The sequence below is a fragment of the Cyanistes caeruleus genome, chromosome 1 (genome assembly GCF_971803275.1).
Source record: "Cyanistes caeruleus chromosome 1, bCyaCae1.hap1.1, whole genome shotgun sequence".
NCBI lineage: Eukaryota > Metazoa > Chordata > Aves > Passeriformes > Paridae > Cyanistes > Cyanistes caeruleus.
In genome coordinates this window covers 134,847,985-134,868,665 of record NC_141701.1, presented here as the reverse complement: position 1 = coordinate 134,868,665, position 20,681 = coordinate 134,847,985, and the positions used below count along the sequence as shown (strand labels likewise).

General features: G+C 37.8%; 1 protein-coding gene across 6 annotated transcripts in view; it reads left to right on the top strand.

Annotated features, from left to right (window-relative positions):
• Positions 1-20,681, top strand: part of PIP4K2A (phosphatidylinositol-5-phosphate 4-kinase type 2 alpha) — a 151,545-nt gene that overhangs the window by 57,849 nt on the left and 73,015 nt on the right. The window lies entirely within an intron of this gene.

Below are 20,681 nucleotides of genomic sequence, written 5' to 3'. Positions count from 1 at the left end.
CAGCTGAGCTCAACAAAAGGCATGTTGAATGCCAGGGGGTGGGAGGCTGGATCTGGCTGGCAAGCTGGGTTATGCTGCAACAGAGCTACGTTGGAGAAAGCCATGAGCGAAGTTAACACTGTAGTGCTGTGTTGTATTGTACAGTAGTCTTCTGAGTTTGAAAGAGTTACTCTGACAATGAATATTTTCCTTTTCTTACACTGTAAGGCTTCCATACATCAAACCTGATACCTGGCAGTATGTAGGTACTTGCACTGATGTGCTTTCAAGAGCAGCTTCTAGTCTGAGTTGTAATGCACAAACTTTGTGCAAATACTCTAGCTCTTCCTTTAATGATGGCAGATCTTGATGTGGGCTTGAGGAATTCAGAGTTGAGTTGACTCCACATACAACTTATGCATCAAATACTTCCAGAGCATTCAGCATCTGTAACTGAACAAGTAATGTGCTTTGTGGGGTGTTTTCTGCTTCCCTTTCTACCACTGTTTCTGTTTTTAGTCATCGCTACCTGCCTTGATTTTTTTCTTGATTTATTTCTTTTCATAACCTGGATGTTCTGATATCTTACCTAAGTAAAATACTGTATCATATGAAGATCTCCAAAGAGAATTGTGACTGCATGGCATAAGTTATTGGGAGATACTACACTCACCAGATTTCTTGGTATGTGCCAAACTGACTCCTCATTTTGATAGTAAAGACTTTCAGGTATTGTGATTAGTTTCAACACTTCCTCCTTTTTTCAAGATTCTCTGCACAACACTATTGTAAGAGCTATGGTATTAGTTCATGTCATGACTAATGAGTCTACAGCAGTAGACTCAAATGAAGCTTTTGGGACAAGAATTGTGATGCTTGTCTCTAACATACTTGTACATAGCTCTGGTAAATGCTCAAAAGTGTTTTGTCTCAAGAGATTAAATATCATACTTGAATTTAAATCTTAGATGCTACTTATAGTTTGTTGATGTTAGGTGTCACTAGTGCCTTTTCTACAGTTCATTTACAAAATGTACCAGAGTTGCAATTTAGGTGGCATTAAGTATGTCTGACTGTGTACATCTGTAGCATACAAGTGTACTGGTGGTGAGGTAGACAGCTACTTTTTATATGTGCCACAAAAGAAAATTGTAAATACTGCACTGAGAGTGGAGAATGGCATATTTGAGTAAATCCTTGTAATTTCAGGGGACTTAAAACACAATCAGTGGTCTTGGCAGATGGCCAAGGGCACAGGCGGCTTCTGGAACTCTTCCAGCTGTTAATGGAGTGTGGGTTCTGATTAAATTTACTGTGGCCACTGAGTCTTGGTCTGCTTGTCTCTGTATGTGTTAATGTAAGCTTTTCTAACAATTAGTATTTAATTTTAAAATCTGTTTTAATACTCAAAAGCAGCTTTACAGTATCCTCACAATATAGATCTCTCCTTTATGTTAAGTACAATAAAGATTGAAACACCAGCGGCATGAGAGAGGCCCTACCATAAAAACTGGCTGTTGTAAAAGCCTTGAAATATTTGTGCTGGCAGCCTTGCAACCTCCCAAGAAACACTGCTGCATTAGTTATGTGAAGTCTGTTCTATAGTTGACATAATTAACTGATTACAAAAAATAAAATCTAATATAGTAGAATTGTGGCATGGTCAATGGGGCCTTTGACAAGACTTCAGGGTGGTAGTTCGGACATGAGCCTGCTTGATTGACTGCTTTTCCATTTTACTAAAGCTGAAAATATTGCAAAGAAATGGACTGGTGGGGTAGTCCCTTATAGTTCCAGATCCATCAGTGAAAGGAAGATTATATTAAAGTAAGATGGCTTTAGGATGAGGTTATTCTTTTATTTTGAAAGAAATGGGAAGTTTCTTCAACTTCAGACCCCAAAGAATAAATTAATAACAATTGCTAGGCTCATATCAAAGGCAAGTTCAGTTCTGCAAGAGCACTCCTGTTAAAAGGGTACAAATGCTTTTTACATCAATACCACAAACAGTTTGAGACAAGGGGACAGTAGATTACTGTAGCATTTGTGTGAGTGCTGGTATGATCCTACAGAGTAAGTGGCTATATATTGGATTAGTTCAACTCTACATAGAAGTATGGTAGAATTTTTTAGGTCAAGAAGTCAATCTATTTGAAGTCAGCAGTAAAAGATGAGGTACTACTTCTCAATGAAAATATCTTAAACAATCAATGCAAAAACTTAACTGCATAAGAGTCTATGAAAATGAATGGCTATGCCTCAATAAAATTATTTTAAAGAATTGTTGATGAGAAACCTTCAAGTAAGACTGTATCTGTAAGAGAAGTCACCCATCTGAATTACTTGAGAAACTTTTTAGGTTCTTAATTAGGGGATTTTTCTTACCAGTTATTAATATATCATACTATTGTTATGTAACTGCAGTGATGTCATATAGATAGGTTTTAGTATCTTGGAAATGCCTTTTCATAACTTCAGTTTTGTTAAAGTCTGTAATATTTGCAATGTTTTAGGGTCCTATTACATGTGATATATTACAGAAGTCTATGAATTTTTGGTACTTTATGCTTATTAAAAAAAAATCAGATTTATTGCTGCATTTCTTTCTCCAGTCTTAGTTTTGTTACTTATGCTGGTTAGCTTGCAAATTGTTGGAAGTGAACAGATGTTAAGTCTGTTTTTGTAGCAAGGCTTCAAAGCTCTGGTTAAACTTCCCAGAGTTTGATGAGACTCCAGCAATACTTAACTGCTACATCTTTAAGCAAGACTCCTTTGTCTTCACTATACATTTTTTTTCATGCTGAAGAGATGAACCAGGACTCCATGGTGAGGGGAGGCTGTTATGTGCAGGATAGTACCTTGATTCTTACAAAAATGGGAATGTTTATTTTGTAGGGGAGTTAGAAAAAATTATTTTGAGACTAAGGCTAAATCTAAGAGAGGTGGAACTAGGGAGCTGTGTTCTGTCCCTCACTGAAAAAATTAAAAAATTACTTCTTACTTGCTATGATGTGATGAGCATTAGTTACTCCTATTTCAGTGTGTTTTAAGGCAAGTGTTCTACTCTGAAGGAATATTGAATATTGGGAATTGCCATGTGTCTGTCAGTTGGATGTTAAATATGCAGGGTACTAAAATGTTGTTTTAAACACTAAGGTTTTGGTGAAAGATGAAAGAAATAATATTTCTGAACCTCTACTTTGTCTTGTGGGTAGATCAAGGTCCTGCCTTCACAATCTTGAGTTATAAGGTAAACTGTTTTGAAACACATTAGCCTCATTCTAAACACCACTGTTCTGGAAACTGATGAGAACTGATTCTATAGCTAATGCAAATTTAATGTTGTGGTGTAAATTATAGCTACTCATACCTCTTTTCTATAAGAAGTGATGCAGTCTGGATGGGAAAATGAACAAAAAGAATGGTACTATTCAGTCTTTGTAGATTTTGCAGACTTTTAACTGTTGTTCAGCACAAGTTTTGTTCTTTAATTTGAATGTAATGTTGCAGGCACATATGAATTACTCATGTGGAAACTGGATTTATTCTAGTGCTAATATCTTGCAATAAGATAGTAAGTTGGTGAACAAGTTAAGTTCAGCTACCATTCTGTGTTTTAAACAAAACAAAAAATAGTCTGGAAGAGATTTAGGAGAGCCGTAAATCTAACTTTATCAAATCCACGCCTCTGTCTTTTAGGTTGTTGGGGTTTTTTTTGTATTGTCCTTCCTGCTCTGGTTTGGTTTTGCTTTTTAAGGGTGTTGGAGCCTAACTTGAGTCAATGGAAGTGTCTGTTTGTGTAACGTGCTCACCACATGTGATGTAGCCCAGCTGTGCTTATTACAGACTTATCATCACACAGCATGGCTCAAAGAAATGGTAGGTGAGAACAGACTAATCTGCATTTTTTAAAGGAAGATTTAAGTAATTCTAGTCTTTTGTACCTCATCAAATAAATGTATTGAAGTCCATCTCATTTAAAGAGATGGTATAAAAAATAGGAAAAAAAGCCTTCTCAAAAAGGAAGTAACCAGACAGCTCTTAAAATCTAGATCTCTCAAGGTGACTTAGGGCACAGGTGGAGGTGTGGAGATTGATTGTGAAACAGAGTGCCAGTGTGTGCCATCTAGCAGAATTACAAGAGAGCAAAAGAAACTTGAGTAGCATGGAGACAACTGCCTTCAAAACAAACAAAAGAGCAGAAGGAATGTTCAAATGTGTTAAAATCATGAATCTAGCAATCTAAATGTAGAAACACGCTGAGAAGTTCATGGTTAACAAAAGGCAGCAAAACGTATAATGATGCTTTCTTCCTACAGGTCAGAAGAGTTCCACTCCCTATAGGAATTGTGTAAGAGATGGCTGCTTGATGAAGCATATGTAGTAGATACAGCTTTTGCAAGGAGATTAAAATGTGTCTTTGTTCAGTGGGGTGGAAACCAGAGTTCTCAGTTTCTGAACTTTTCTTTGTGAGGGATCCCTCAGTTTGTGGGTCTGACATGGAAGAGGCAGGAGAAGAGTTTGTGGATGTAGCTGATAAAACTATCAGCAGCAAAGTACACAGGGTGGTATTCACTCTGGCTCTAAATATTCAAAGATGAAATAGCAGAATGCTGATGATGTGTAAATTCTTGTATAAAGCTATTGTGTTGCCAGTGCTATCAAGAATGGCGGGTGGATAGCCAAAATTTAGGTATGGAAGACTGTAGAAGTTGTAAGTCTTGCTGCAAATGTGTGACACAGTGCAATTAGTAGTGTTATTTATGCAGCTATCCACTACTTCTGTCCTTGTAGTCTTTGCCTTCTCTCTTACTGTCAATGTGCCTTTTGTAAGGAAATAATACTTGTATAATACTGTCTTGTAACTTTATGGAGGCTGATGGAGGGTTAATTACCATGTGGATAAAAGTGATTTAGGTGTCTCTAGTTTCTAAGTGAATTTTGAGAGGGTCCCTCACTAGCTTTAAAGTTTATAAGCAATAACGTAAGAAGGGATGGTCTTTGTGCTGATAATTCCTTAATTTGTAAAGAAAATAAGGTGGAAGTAAATGCTTGGCTGTATGAGTAAAGAAAGTCCTTTCTAGGCAGGACAGATTTCTGTAGGAATTAACACTCTGCTAAATTACCTAAAAGCTCTGGTGGCCAGTAGGGAAGAAAGCTTGCTGCTGATATCAAATTAATTGGGGTAAGGGTGAGGTATACCCAAAAAACCCCATGGAAACAGTCATATGACTGAATTTCTAGTGCTGTCATTTGTCAGGAGAACAAGTTGAGGAGAACAGCCCCAGCTTTACATATACTGGTGGATGCTAAACTGGCCATAACCATGCAGCAGCAAGGTCTTAGTATTGCTGTTATTTAGTAGATGTCAAACAAGCAATTGTCAGTCACCAGAAGAGGAATACAGAGTAAACAAGAAAAGGTTGCTGTGTTACTTTGTAAATCCAAAGTTTTAAGTTTGTATCAGCATTTTGAATACTTTGTATGGTCTCCTCTGGCTGGAAGGTATAGTAGATCTTAAAAGCTCAGTTGAGGGTGTGAAGGATGATGAAAAATATAGAACAGATTTGGTGTAGATACTTGACTAACAATCAAGAGTTGTCAGGATGGAAAATAGGTGGTTGGAGGAGATCTGGTCTCAAAAGTCATGAGTTGAAGTGAAGACTGGGCAGAAAGTGATTTCTGTCTTTTTCCATGAAAAATGTAGAAGTTGGGTTCAAAACCACCAAGTGGTTCTTCATGCAGCAAATTTGAGACTTCAGAAGATAAAAACTAACAATCTTTATTTGATCTTGGAGCGCAAATTGTTGTGATGTACTGTATAGACTTCCTGTCTACACTGGAAGAGAAGGACTGAATTTTAAACTACCAAGGTCATAGACATCTACTTCATCAATGACAAGCTATTCCTGCTGCTCCAGTTCAAAAATACTGCATATTTCCTATGTTCATTTTTAAACATATAACAGCACAGTAGAAACTTAACTGAATTCTAATGTAGTGAATTTACTGTAGTGAATTTTGAAACCCATCTAAAATAATCATGCCTGTGTTTGTAATGTTTCTTTTGCTTGCTGTAAAGCCTTTCCTAGCTAATTAGTTGAAGTTTTATGTCTTTCATATTTGTTATTAAAATCCAATGAAAAATACTACTGTTTAGGTGTTATGATATGTAATTGCTTGTACAAGTTTACGTGGGAATACTCTTCTGATCAAACTTAATGTTATCTTCCTTAGTTTAAGCTATAAGAGCTCAGTGAGTTTTATGTTAAACACTGTACAAAAAGGTCATCACTGTGAGGAAGGTAGCCAATAATCAAGACCTGGGTTTAGTCTTTGCTTCACTATCTAATCTTGGTGCTTTCAGTTGCACATCTGAATAATTGAACAGATGACCCTTCTAAAGGGACAGATGGAGGGAAACCTCTGCTGAAGAGTTTATTATAAGAAGTAAATCTTGCCCTTGTCCTCGACACACCATGTCAGCTAAAATTAAAGATTGCTTCATTAAAGATTGCTTTCTTTATTTAAATCATGTAGCTGGCAGCTTGGTTAATTAGCTTTTTTAAACACAGGATTTTTACAGTTGATGAGTTTCAAAACTTCCCCTCAATGCTGCATCACCCAGGAGTGGCAGTTCTTGCTTCCATGACCCCGGGCTTCTTTCGGCATATATGTGTTTGTGCTGTTAGATTTACCTTGTACCATTGTTTTGAAAAATTAACTAAAATCTGGTCTTGCGTGGAGTGATATTATTTACTTTGTGTTGAGATATAAGAATGAGCTGTAATTTTAATTTTTCATACAGCTTTTAGGAGATGAGTAAAGTACAGAATTATGAGAAGTGACCTTTTATCAAAGTCTGAGGTTGCTACTTGTTCTGTGTGAGTTTTAATGAAAAAATGTAATGAAGTGAAATAAAGGAACTACAATCAGTGGTCAAAGGTGAAAACTATGCAATCTCTTTACAGTGTCTAACAAAACCAATAAAATGGCTTTGATGCTTTTACTTTGGCTTTAACAGGATCTGAGCAGTTACTAACATGACTTCGACAAAACATCAAAGCATTAAAGGAAATCAATTAATGACTACTTACCTAATTCTCTATGTGATGTGTAGTAAAAGGCTTTCTGTTCTGTGTCCTCTTGTTAATGTGAAATGTTATTTTTGTTATTCAGATGAATATTTTAATAAAAAGAGGCTTTTGTATGACAACATGAAATTTAAATGCCTTGCATTCATTATGTTCTGGTGGACTTGTAGCTTCTGGATAGTATGTGATCAGATTCACTTGCCCACTTATAAAGCAGATCTCATGTGCTCTGTAAGATTATAACTTAAATTGCTTAGACTGAGCTTAGAGGAAAAGATGACTTGAAAAACTAGTAGTTAATATAGCTGAAAGTTAGACATAATTTGATATAAAACCTCTTAAATCTCATTGGTGTGACTCTATGCAGTCTTGGTTATAAATAAATTTCCATGTATTCAGTAGCCTGTCAGTCTAAATGCTGTGCCTGAGAGGGAATAAAAATGTACCTAAGTTTTTCTCTGTGCAATAACTTTTCTCCCTTTTTTTTTTTTTTTTTTTTACTCTGTTTCTCACTTATCATTTTATTTGGAATTTAAACAGTTGAATCTGCAAGCTCCTCAGCATCAGCATTCATGGATGTGGACAGCATTTGTTGTGTTCCTTGATGAAGTGACATCACAGTGTGTTACTGAAAGGTGCAAAACTGTTCCATTTAGTAGTCCTGCAGTGTTAAATAGCGTTTGCAGTGTTAAACTTGTAACCTGCAGTTTCATTTAAAGGGTATTTAGAGTGTGTTGTAGAATCACTTGAGGATATTTAGTGTGTATTTTAGGGATGTGAGAGTCTCATCCCTTTGTCTTGTCCCTTAATGCATTCTGTAAGCCTGTTCTGGTTGTACAACACCTTTGCCTTGCACAGGTCTGATGTTTTATGCTGTTAGCTGATATTTCTACTCTTTGATGTAAAATTGCTGTAAGGCATCAAAGTGTATAAAAGAATTTGGGCTACAGTTCTAACTCCTGTAGTTTGCTCATATGCTGATGCATCTTGTTGGGTCCAGTAACATTATGTCTTTATAATCATTTCCACATATACAAAACAATTTCCACATATTTGTGAATATATATCCACAAATTCAAAATGTTTTATTTTCTGTTTGCCTTTATCTTTTGCATCTATGTAGAAAGAAAGAACAAGAAAGCAGAATTTCCTTTAAAAATAGGTGTCTGCTTTCAAATTCTTTTTCAAAAACCTTTAGATGGTGCGAAACTCTTAAAAATCCGTAAGGTTACCAATATCTGGTAGAAGTGATACCAGCTCTGTTTTTCTGCTCAGGGAATCCTATCTTGGCAAAGTTGGTCCAGTCATTAATTGCCATCCCTGAAAAGTGTATTTAAGTCTTGTGTTTGACTTAATTCTGCTGCTTTGAAGGAAGAACATTCTAGAGTAGGTTTATTTATCATAATCAAGAAAAAGGAGTAATATGTGTGTACAGCTTCATCAGATGACTTCTCCAGAAGGAAGAAAGAACACAAGCTTAATTTTATTTAACAGTGCTGGATTGAGTAGAATACACTCACTGGGTGGTGGCTAAAGCACATGGGAGAAGATATTGAAAGACTGATTCCCCAGCAGAACTGACCTCAATAAGGAGCAAGTATTTTTGGACTAAGGAAAAATGTTGAGCTTAGAAATGTAAATGTGTTTTAGTTTAAGGAAAAAGAAAACTGTTCTTTCATTCTTCAGGATTCCATGTATGTCTTCAGCTATTAGTTACTGATAATGGTGTGCAGGGGCTAGAAGGGATGTGGATAAATACACCTGTTTCAAGCTGTTTGTGTTGAAAACATCTGTTGCAGTGAATGAGAGAGGTCAAACTAGTCCTAAATTTAATCATACCAACAAATTTTTAAAGCAAACTTCAAAACTAATTTCCTGATACTAAAGCAAGTTATGTTCCTGTCTTTTGTGTCCCTGACACATGTACAAAGACATGTGCAATTACGAGGTTTAAGCCTGTTGTAATGTCTATTAATACTTTCACTTGAGATTTTGTTGAATTAAAATTTCCCTGTAACATTTTGCAGCCTGAATTCAGCCGTAACAGCTGTCAATGCCCCAAAATGAAAAATAACTGTCTTGTCTAGAGGGGAAAAGCAAACAATGGAAACATCAAAAATAAAAGGAAATTCAAAAGCTTTATAATGTCTTTCTTAGAGTGCAGAGTCATAACCGAGTGAGCTGAGGTGCTGATGTAACAGAGAACCACTTCTCTCCAAGAGTTGATTCTGCCCTCCATGCCACAGACCTGTCAACAGTGTGCCCATCCGATTTTCCAGATGGATGAAGCACTCAGATGGTTTCTTTCAGTTTTCAGAGAGTGCATTAAATATATTTACAAACATATAGGTTCCAGTGTTCATAATGTAGGGATTTTAAACATATGTCATGAGAAAATACATTAAAAGGTCTCATCTGTTCCATCCTACTTCTGGCTGTACCAGCAGCTGCCCAGCAGAATGGTTGGACAGCCCTTTTTAAAAGAAACAAGCAACAAACTACCCACTGCTGCCTTTCTGCTGCTTTTAATTTCCTCCTCCCCCTTTTTACAAAAAAACCCAACTGCCCCCAATACTGTATTTCTAAAGGGTGATTTGGAGATATCTGATACCAGATGAAGCAGGAGAGGGAATGAGATGTGACTTCTATTTTTCTTCCTGACATACTTTCCTCTAAAACTACAACACCGTAGTGTTGTTTTGAGGGTCAGGATTAATCCTGCTACATCCAGCTGATTATTGAATGCACCAGGCAAAGATGGGCAGATGCTCAGGCTTTTTCCTGGTGGAGAGACTGAGTTGTAAAAGATAAAGGAGGCTGTTTGAAAATGAACAGACTGGTTTTTAAATAAGTGCTCCTTTAAAACCTGGAAGGAAATTCTCCCAGGGTGTAAATTCAGTCCATGTCCCCACTACCTACAAAGCAATGTCAACTGGTTAGCTCTATCTGGAAAATATGAAAGACTAAATACTGACAGAGCAATCACTGTCAGTTCCCAGACGTGAAGATAAGACCTGGGGAAAAAAAATTAAAGCTCATTCAGTGATTGCTTTTAGCTTCAGAGTTCTGTGGGTTATATACGTGGGCTTCTTTCTGCAAGCACATGGACTAAGCAGTTTAACTTTGTTCTTATATAGAAACAGACAGCTATGATTCTAGAAACTAACTTTCTGATAACTTGTTATAAATTAACAGGAGTTACTAAATTCAAACCAATGTTGTTGCACGGTAACATTCAATAGTAATGGATTTTTGTATGTAACTGGAGCAAGTAAGAGTTTTATTTATAGTACATTAAGCTATTGTGGTTTAGATCTTTGTTAGAGTAGACCAATTATTTTTTTTCTTGGGGGTGGGGGGAAAGACTTTATCTTCCTTTTTTGAGGACAGTAACCCTTTTAACCTCTTGCAGCTATACTATTTTAGATACTTACCAAGAGATGAAATCACAAAGCAGATGGTAGGGGTAAGTGCTCATGGCAAAACAACAGTGGAATAAACTGCAGCAAGGAATGGTTTTTGGTTTGTCCAGGATTTGCCATGGGCATGTTTTGGCAGGAGGTATATATTCACTTGATTGCTGGCTCTTCTGGGTCTTCTTAGCAATGGTCACCATCAGCTTTGAAGTGTAGCAGTAGAGTCTGAGCTTTTCATATTAAAGAAATGTTCTTGAACACGTAAATAATCTCATAAATTCATTTTTTAGTAGGAAAATTAAGAGTGTGGTAAGAGCATAAATATGGCTTATTTTCTCCAATGAATTTATAGTTTCATTTGACATGTACTGGCCACTATTGGAGAGATATACAGTAAGAAATGACAGAAAAATAATGATTCCTATGAGAAGGTGTACCATGGCTTCCTGGGGGAACAAGCCATGTTTGACTGAAGCAGAGTAGAAAAGCATTGTTATAAAATCAGATATCTAAGGCTTTATCTAGTTTCCAGTTAAATCAGTAAGATTAACTGATCCTGTTGGAGTTCTGAATATCACTCTGTCCATTTGCTGGTGGCTTTGGGGGCACAAGGGACTTATATTTTCCTCCCCACTCAATGTAAAAATTATTTCTGGCATTTCCTTCTCATCCAAATCTGACTCTGCTGCCAAGTGGACTGTCGGTAGCTTTGTCTGCACCCAGAATTTGGACTGAAAAGCAGTGTGGTTTGGATGTGTGTTGGCTTTAATTAAAGCAGAGATGTGAAGGTACGTCCCTGCTGTACATCCCCTGTGGCTCCCATCTGCCTTGGGAAGGTGAGCTTTCTGCCTCAGGCCTACTGCTCACCAGATCTCCCCACCTAGGTACAGGAATTTGTCCTAGTACTTCAGGAGGTGAAAGATATGGTTGAAGAATAAAAATAATAAAAAAGTTTTTGTCTAGGGTTTTAAAAGTAACTTTACAAGTAGGTGCCAATGAAGGCATCGCATAGTGCCTTTGTGCTATAAGTTATTCAGGCAAGCAGTCATCTCTTACATGATATGGTTAAAACTCCATTTTTAGTAGGTTTTTTTGTGTTTAATTGGTTCAATAGGCAACAATTTGAGTCTTTCTAAAACTGAAAGTGGTAGTACCAGTAGTGCTACAGTAGTTGAAATTTTAAAATATTGTATGCTCTTTTTTTTTTCCTTCCCAAATTTTAAAGATCAGAATGCTAAAGTGGAATAAAAGCTAATTTGTAACAAGTACCTTGATTAAAACTTCAGACTGCTGAAATGAGCTTCGTCTACTTGTAGATGTTGAAGAGGATTTTTTATTTAAACTTATTTAGCTTTGGAAAACTTCTGAAATTTTCAATTACCTTCTGGCTCCACGTGTGACTAAAACTGGGGTATGAGAGAATCAAATATGCTACCTCCAAAGTCTTGAAAGAAAGTGATTAAAAGTAACCAATTTGGGTAGAAAAGCACAGATAACTTGGAAAAAGCAGCTTTGCTAAAGGCATTAGTCAGGAGTGTTTAGGCAGTTACCATTAGCTGGGTTTCTATTTTAAAGCTGTTTTCAGTAAGCTATACAAATTCTGAATTGAAAAGCTACTTTTTGATAAAAAATTGTCAGCTGCTATTTTCTAATACTTTAAAAAGCCAAGGAAGTCTTTAGTGTCTGTGTTCTACAAGTTTACATATGTGCTTGTATATATCTTACTACTCAGCAAAACAAAAAAATAGAATTAATATAGTGGAAAGTATATGTACTCACTGGTAAATTAAAATAATAGTTAAAGCTCAAGCATTAAGATTAATATGTATTATATAAATCAAGGGGGTTTTGATGTTGGTGATGCATCCCTTCATGTAATGCCCATTCTGTTTTATGCAACAGTAGTCTTCTGTTCTGAAAAAGGCTCTTATTTTGGCCTTACTGTTTTATTACTGAACAACAAGCTTCAAGGCTACAAATGGTTACTTGTGACATCCCAAACATGTTTTTCAGCTTGAAATAGTGCTAATATACTATTGGGCATTTACGTGCAGAGTCAAAAGGAGAAAGAACAAGATGTGCTGTTTTCTTTTTCTGTAGCAAAACTAGACTAGAGAAAAGCCTGAAGATATCTTAGAGATGTAATCTTTTAAGCATATGTAGGCATGAACTCTGTGATCATTTGAAAAATTCGTGGAATTAAAGTTTTGTGAAATAAATGTAAGATTGTTCCAAATGCAATATGAATAGAAGTGTGCATAGTAATAGTCTAAGAAATCTGAAGAAAAAAGGGTTAAAAATGTGGCCTGTGTTGATAACCGGGGTCACCATTCCTAGCTGTAAAATGTGAGGAATGTGCTGTTTATGTCAAGACTAAAAGGCTAAAAAGAAGGCCCTGAGGATGCTGCATCCTGTCACCAGAACAGTCATGAAGGAGCAGCATGCCCCATGTGCTCCCCATTCCTCTTAACTGGGGAGGAAAACCTGACAATGGGCAGACAACATGACTTAATCCTCACTGAGACTGAAGTTAGTGATTTTGAGACAAAGGACCACCCAGTATTAATCAGTGACTCCTAAAGAATACGAGAAAAAAATTCATTTTTATCACCAGTTGGGGACCCCAAGAATTTCAGGAGGACAAGACTAGTTGTTTTCCCTCTGTCAAAACTTGTGGAAACAACATCTTGGTACTTTGGATTATGTGGGAGTGAGAGCAAGTGAAATCTGAAAGTGTGAAGGTGTAAAATCAACTTGCTTTTTTTTTCCTTTTATTTTTTCCTTCCTGTAGTCTTGTACTGGGCTGCATGGTGTGAATTCCCCTCTAATAGGTTTGTGGAAGATAAATATTTAACTTGCTGCTATTTAACTTTACTATTTTTGACTGGAAGTTGTTGGGGAACTTAAAGTTTGTTAAAAATGGGTTGAAAGATCCCCAGACTTGGAAAAGCACTATAGTATCAGGTATCTTTACTTACAATCCAGCTTTCTGCAGGCAGAGAGGTAGCTCTCCTCCTGTATCTCTACCTAAGAACTCTGTAGTCTTTATTATACAAAATAAGGGAAATTATCTTACATTTGGGATTCCTTGTCATGCTGATAGTACTTATAGGGAATAGGATATTAGGGAATAGGATAGTACACATAGGGAAATAGCACCTTCTCTGACGTCCTTATCTACAAATGAACTATCCTAGTGTTCCTGGTGAGTGTTCAACATTTGTCTTGACAGCACTTCTGATGAGAAACTGGGAATAAGACTGAGCTTAAGAGCACCAAAGTTCTTGCCTGAGTGTGTTGGTTCTAAAAGATTTCTGGAGTAAAACATTGGAGGGCTCTGTGAGTTCTTGAAGTGGTATCCTTCTGCCCTCATAGTTACAGCATTACATGAGGCTGCTGAAAGCAGCAAGGAATGCCAAGGGGCATAATAGAAATATGCCAGATGTACTGGCATGTGAAGCTATCACATTAAACTGAACTAATTAAAGTGGATACAGGAACTTGCAAAACCTCTGACTCCAAGGGAAAAATATGCTCTGACTTCTGGAGGAGAAGAGGTGGTTTGTGATAGATGAGTGAGCAAACACTGTGGATCTGCATTTGCAAGACACTCTATGGCCAAATGTAAGGATAGGGAGAAAGGAAAGCTGCACCTCCTTCTAGGAAATAACCTTCTTTTTTTTTGTCTGAAAGCAAAGACTTAATAATACTTAATACTTCTGTGGAACCAAAGATATTCATATTACTATGTAAGTATGTAAAGATGGTTTATGCACGTAGCTAATTCTTCACGGTTGATGAACATTCTTACTTGCTTATCCACCATGACTGAACAGTGAGAAGACTAATCCAAAATATTATAACAAGACCATCAACCTTGGTTCCCTACAACCCAGTGAAAGTTTTACTTTTCGTTTCCTCATGTTAATAATTCATTTTTATTAAAATAAAATAAAAGACCACAGGGCTGCATCAGTGTTGGGGGTTAGGTGTCCTTCCTTTAGTTCTCACCTGTGGAATTTTTACCCATTAGTTGTGGGGAAAACCTGACTGCTGGTGGGTGCTTGAGAAACACAAGGAGTCTGGCTGGGCCCAGGGAGGAAGGGGCAGGAAGAGGGGAGGGTGGGGACAGTTTGGCTGGCTTCTTCAGCTTCAGAGGAGGACACTTGGGAGCTGTTGCAGTGGGGAGAAGGGAATTTCGGCGTCACCCAGACAGAGCTGCTGCTTCTTCCTCTCCTTCCCTCTTTGTTGGTGGCCTAGCACCCCCTGTCCTGCCAGGACGTGTGGCAGTGCCAGCCACTGCTGCGGAGCTGCCTGGCCCAGGATCCTTGCTTATCCATGCTGTTCCAGCTGAGTGTTCCTCAGAGCCCTGCAGGAGCACCGGGACTGACTGCCCGAGGGGGTTTGTGAAGCAAAGCCTCTCCTCCATCCCTTCCCGTCGGCCGAAAAGGCGAGTAGGCCATCACAGGGTCCCTGGTTCTGTTTCATTGTTAATGCTGTAGTTGTTGTTTGTTTGCCTTGTTACACATACTAGTAAAGAACTGGTATTCCTATCCCCACATCTCTGCCTGAGAGCCCCTTGATTTCAAAATTTTAGTAATTCAGAGGGAGGGGGTCTACATTTTCATTCTAAGGGAGGTTCCTGCCCTCCCTAGCAGACACCCGTCTTCCAAAACTGAGACAATCAGGCTCAAACTGCTCCCTCAGCTGAAGAAGAATTCCCACTCTTGCAATGTTTACTCAGTTACAGATATTTGGTCTGCAGCTAAAGCAGGGTTTGTGCTGCAGGACCACTGCAGCTCAGGTCCTCATGCTGCTCAAACCAGAGATTAGCCACTTAATCTTGGGGAAAGATCTGGTACAAACTTCTTAGTCTGGGCTGGGTCTAGTATCTTCACTTGCCATCAGCTGTACATCTTAATCCACATGCATTAGAACCTGAGAAGGTGTTTGTGAATGGAAACGTTACATTGTGACAGCAACTCTTTTACTTTCTTAGCCAAGTTTTACTGCAAAATTCTTGTCTGTGCAGGGTAGTTCTTATGATGGCATCTGACTCCAAACTGACAAGACTGGATTGTGGGGGTGTTTTCTGTCAGTAGAAAGAGTCAGACTGTACCATGGTTCTACTTAGGATTATAATCACTTTACACTGGAATTTGCCATTTTGGGCTGGAGGATTACAGTTCTGTATGGTTGCCCTTAAAACATTTCAGTCTAATTTTGTCATCGACTGTTTCTAAAACTTGCCTTTGAGCTATTAAAAAGAATTTATATCTTCATATTTTTCTTACTATTTCAATTAAAGTACTATTGTTGGACTTCTAAATGCATCATAAATAGTAGCTGTAACAACTTTATCATGCCTCATGTTTTTGCAAATGATGAATATTTAGAAAAACTTCCTTTTGTGACAGGAAAATTAGAAGTACAGCTTACAGACCAGCACTTAACTATTTTTACATATAAATTAATCTAGGTCTTAGAATTGCCTCTATATTGACTGAGAAAAGAGCAGAAACTGGCCAAGCCTGGCAGTGTTTGTGCAGCCTCAGAGCACTGTGTCACAGTTAATGACACTATGTTCCTCCCGAGATGGGAATGGCTAGTACAGATCCTCCTACAATGAAAAAACGTCCTTGTGTAAGGAGGCAGTTGATGATTTCATGAAAGAAATCAAACTGACAATAATTTCCATTGAAGTCTCATTTTAAATCCTAAATATTGAGGCACCAGAGGAAACAATATTGAACTGTAGCATAACCTTTACTCAATAAGTTATTTGGTTTTTAGAATATAGTGCTTTGCTCACAAGTTTCTGTGGAAACTTAAAAACATAGGGAATATGAAATTTAGAGGTAAACAGCTTGTAGAGACTTGAAGTCTAATGGGAGTGGAATGGAATATCATTTGCTGCTTGCTCAGAGAATTGGATACTGTCTTCAGGATAATATGTTTCTGAAGTAAATAGCAAACAGCAGGAGCTTCTGCAGCAGGAGTTGATGCAGCTGTGGTAAAGTACAGGGGATTTTAGTGGAAGATTCCAGATTTGTGCTACAGGGTTCTCACCCTGTCCTTACTCCTTCAAACACCTCCCAAAAGAAAGGCTGAGAAGCTTGCAGCAGAGACTTTCCTTAATCAAATAGTATTTACTCACATGATGTACCCTAGTGAGCAGATCAGTTTGCTATCTTAGTAATAGGTTCCAGTTATGCTCTCTATCCTAAATATCTGTTATAGTTAAAGGAATAAAAAGAACATTAATTGTTCTGCTATCTGGTTGTGGCTACTTCTGAATTTAAGCATCTTGGAGATTGGTTAACAAGCACCTTAGAAAAACTTGCAGCCTAACTCTCTTGGTGCTAGAAACAGCACTCAATTTCCACTTTCACTGTTGCCTTAGGGTTTAAAAACATTCGTTAACCAAGTGGTATGTCTCAGTAATGATGCTGTTTGCACTTTCTTCTTACTTGGGAAGTTTTATCAGTGAAGCATTTAACAGTTTTGCTTTTTGTGTGAAGTCAGGGGGAAAAGAATCTGTATGTTAATCTGTTTTTCTGAAGTTTTGCTGTCAGAAAATAATTCATGTTGAAAAAGGGGGTGTAAATGACAAAGGATATTGTTCCCATTACCAGCTGTAGATGTTTTAGGAATGAATTCTCTTTCTGGAAAAGAACCTCACTCAGTAGTGGTAGTCTGTGTTCACTGCTTGAGAGTTGATTACTTAGACCTTCCTCACATTTTAAGATACGGCTGAGATAACATGGTGTTCGTAATTCACTGCAGCTAGACCTCAGGAGTTTCAAGTCTCTTGGTTTCTTGTTGCTATTGCTACTGTTCCGTACACTTATACCACAGTCTGAAAAAGTTGGTTTCTTTATGTGATACAAATAACCAGTAAAGAGATTTCTTTAAGTTATCTGGTTGCAGAATGTAAGTGGGGATTCTAAGGACAAAAGGTGAAATACTGGAATGTGTGAATGCTGCTTTAAGCTGCTACTGAACTGTCAACTTTCAACGAAAAATAGACAAGGCTCCTATAACATTCTGCATTTTTCCATGGAAGTGTTTGGAACATGTGATGGTTTGATCAAGCACCAGAGCAAATAAAATAGATCTCTGTTTTTATGGATGTATCAAAAATTTCAAGTTCCATGAAAAAATAGTACACAAGGACCATCTTCCTAAGAAATAGCAAGTCATTCCTGTTGTGGTATCTTTCTCTTTTAAATTACATGCACCCTTGTCAGAGAAGCATCTACAGCTGATCTGACAACAAGTGATTAGCAATTAAATGGATCCTTTGATTTCTACCGTGCTGTCAGCTGATGATAGCTAGCTTGAAACAGAACAGAGATTCTTGTGGTATTGTGTGATCTCTACAGCTCAGGATTGTGCAGGAGGGAAGAAAAATGCTCCTTTTCATTCTGGCATCATACAGTAGCTGATCAGAGCGGCACAGTCTGCTTCTGTTAGCCCACGCTCATCTCTGATGCATTTAAAAAAAAAAATATCACTGCATCTTTCTAAGGTAATTTCTGGATATTGTCACTGTCCTTGTCATGATTCACTTTCTTCTTTTGAGAACCGAGACAAGCTGTAAGAGTGTCAAGGCAAGGCAGGTGGCAATGGTCCTGACTGTTCCAAACCAGTTCCAGCAGCTTGCAGTGCTTGGTGGTGTGGGAGTTAATCTCCCAAAACTGCCCTCATCCACAGCCTCACAGGAGCTGCACAAGCCGCCGCATTTTCCTTGTCATCGCTACTGTAGGAGGAACGGGAATTTTGTCTTGTAGTCATCTTAGTGATTTGGAAAATGGTGCTTTCTCCTCTAAAATAAAAACAGATTGGTCAGACCAAGAGCCCAGAACTGGAGCGGCAACTGCTGCCCTGAGGTGTTGTGCTTGCTGGGAATTCAACCAAAGAGGTGGGACTATGGGGGGCTCTGCAAAGCCTGGGATACCAAACCTCTGGAACGGGCTTCAGGGAGGAATAAAGGAATTTTCCTGTGGAAGAAATGATTCATGTCATCAACAGTCAGCTTCTTACATTTGGTGTGTCTAGTTGCCTTAACAAACAAAGTGTGTGAGGGAGTTCTAGAAGCTGTCTTTATTATATTTAACAGTTATTTGGAAAGACAGGACAAAAACCATGTCTGCAGTATTTAGTTATATTGCCTGCTCCAAATTTCATAAACTGCACTTCAGAATGAGTGTATTAAAATCTATAACATACAGGTTTTCTAGATCTTTGGTTTCCTGTTTATCAGGCACTGGTTTGAAAGTGTGTACTGGGTAAAATATAGCCAGATTACAGACTTGCACTACTTCTTCTCTAATACTAACCTCAGCAAGGACAGTGGAAGAGTATTTTGTGGTGTGGCTTTACTATTCCTATTTTAGATATATCTTTGTTACTTCAAAATCTTTGTGATAATTAGCAAGGCTTGGGGTTTGTTCCTTTGTAAGGAAAAGTCCTTAAACCTTTAGTTTAGTCAGAGTACATGTTTTGCTGCAGCACCCTGTAGTTCTCAAAAAGCACGAGTAGGGATGTGTAAAAGTCATGAGTTGGTAGAGTGTGTGCCAGTGTGCTCCAGTAGACTTGCACAAGTAAGCTTGTTATCTTCTCTAGCAATGCTGGGGGAAAAATGCTGGTCTTGAATTCATGCTTGCTTTTTCATTGATCTTCAGGAAATGAAATGTGATTTGTATAGATGAGAAACTCCAGTTGAAAAGTCAAAACAAGACTGAATTAAGCAAGACTAGAAGGACTTGTTAGAATAGTCCAAGGTTCTTACTGTAGTGTTAGTGTAGTCTGTAGTGATAAATATTTGTCATGAGAACAAAATTGTTGTGCAGTTTCAAGTTCTTGAGTTGGAGTCTTACTGGTTTTTTAATGAGCTAAAATAATAAAATAACAGCAGTTGAAGGCAGACTCAACCCTTCTATTTCTGTCCTAGTTCTTTTTGCTTTGAGGTTTAACCCATCAGTGTAAATAGCATCCAACTCCAAGACTTTCTCTTGCTTGGTTAGGGATTTCTAATGCTGTTAATGGATACTCAGAGTGGTGTTACTTGGACTAAACTGTTGCTACTGCAGGAGCAACACGGACTCCTGTGCTTCCCGGAAATGCAAGCTTTATAGCTTCTGGCATGGGTTTTGTGGCCTGGGTAAGGCTCTAAGTGGGCAGAGTTTCACTGGTGTGCTGATGGGACCTATTTAAATATATGCCTAAGTGAATTCCTAATGCTTCTGTGTAGACGTAGGTAAAATTTCAGGTCTGATAAGGTTGAAATTACTTGTTTGTATGTTCTCAGCTTTGCCACTTTCTTCCTTAAGTGCTGCTGGAGGAAACTTGGAAAGCTTGCCTTGTGTTTCCAAATCTTGAAGACCTGCTTTGGACTCATCTGTTGCATCTGAGCCACCTTTCAATGCATTTTATGTTTTCAACTTGGGGCACGGTATTTTTAAACTAATTTTTAAACTTCCAGAAAGTTGAGTGCTATAATCAAATACATACTTTCTCATGAGAATCCCTGATTTCATTGTATTTTTCAGGGAAATAGTGGTAGCTTACTGCTGGGGAGTACAGTTTCACAGTTTGGTGTTAAAACTGTCTCCAAACAGGCAGTGAGACATAACTGTTTAATGAAATGTAATTTTCCTAATACTAATAAATGAAATGTAATTTTCCTAATACTAATAATTTATTATAGCTGTATGTAGGTAGCACAGTGGGAGTTACTACATGAGTTAATACCAACCAATAAATATGGTGGTTCATTTTTTCATTCAAGTAAGCACAGATTATCTAAGGAGGTAAAGTAAAAATCAGACAAACCGTAGACTCCATGTAGAGACTAAATACCCCTGTTTAAGCAGGCTATAGAGTGGATTTACTACAAACACTGGTTTTTATTGGGGGTTTGAGTGGGTTTTTGTGGGGTTTTTTAATACTGAGGAAAAGCATATCTACATTTCTTGGTTAACTGAAGGTACCTTAGAAGAATCAGATGCTAGAACCTTCTGCTACCTTAGCAATACAGGATAATATGAGAAGAATTAGTTTTATTAATTCAGTCTTTGAAAGTTTGGAAAGTTCAGCAGATTTCTGGAGCTTCAAGAATATATACTATGTTATTTTCTTATTTATGTCTATGGTCCAGCAGTTTAGGCTGTCATGGTCATGTCCCACT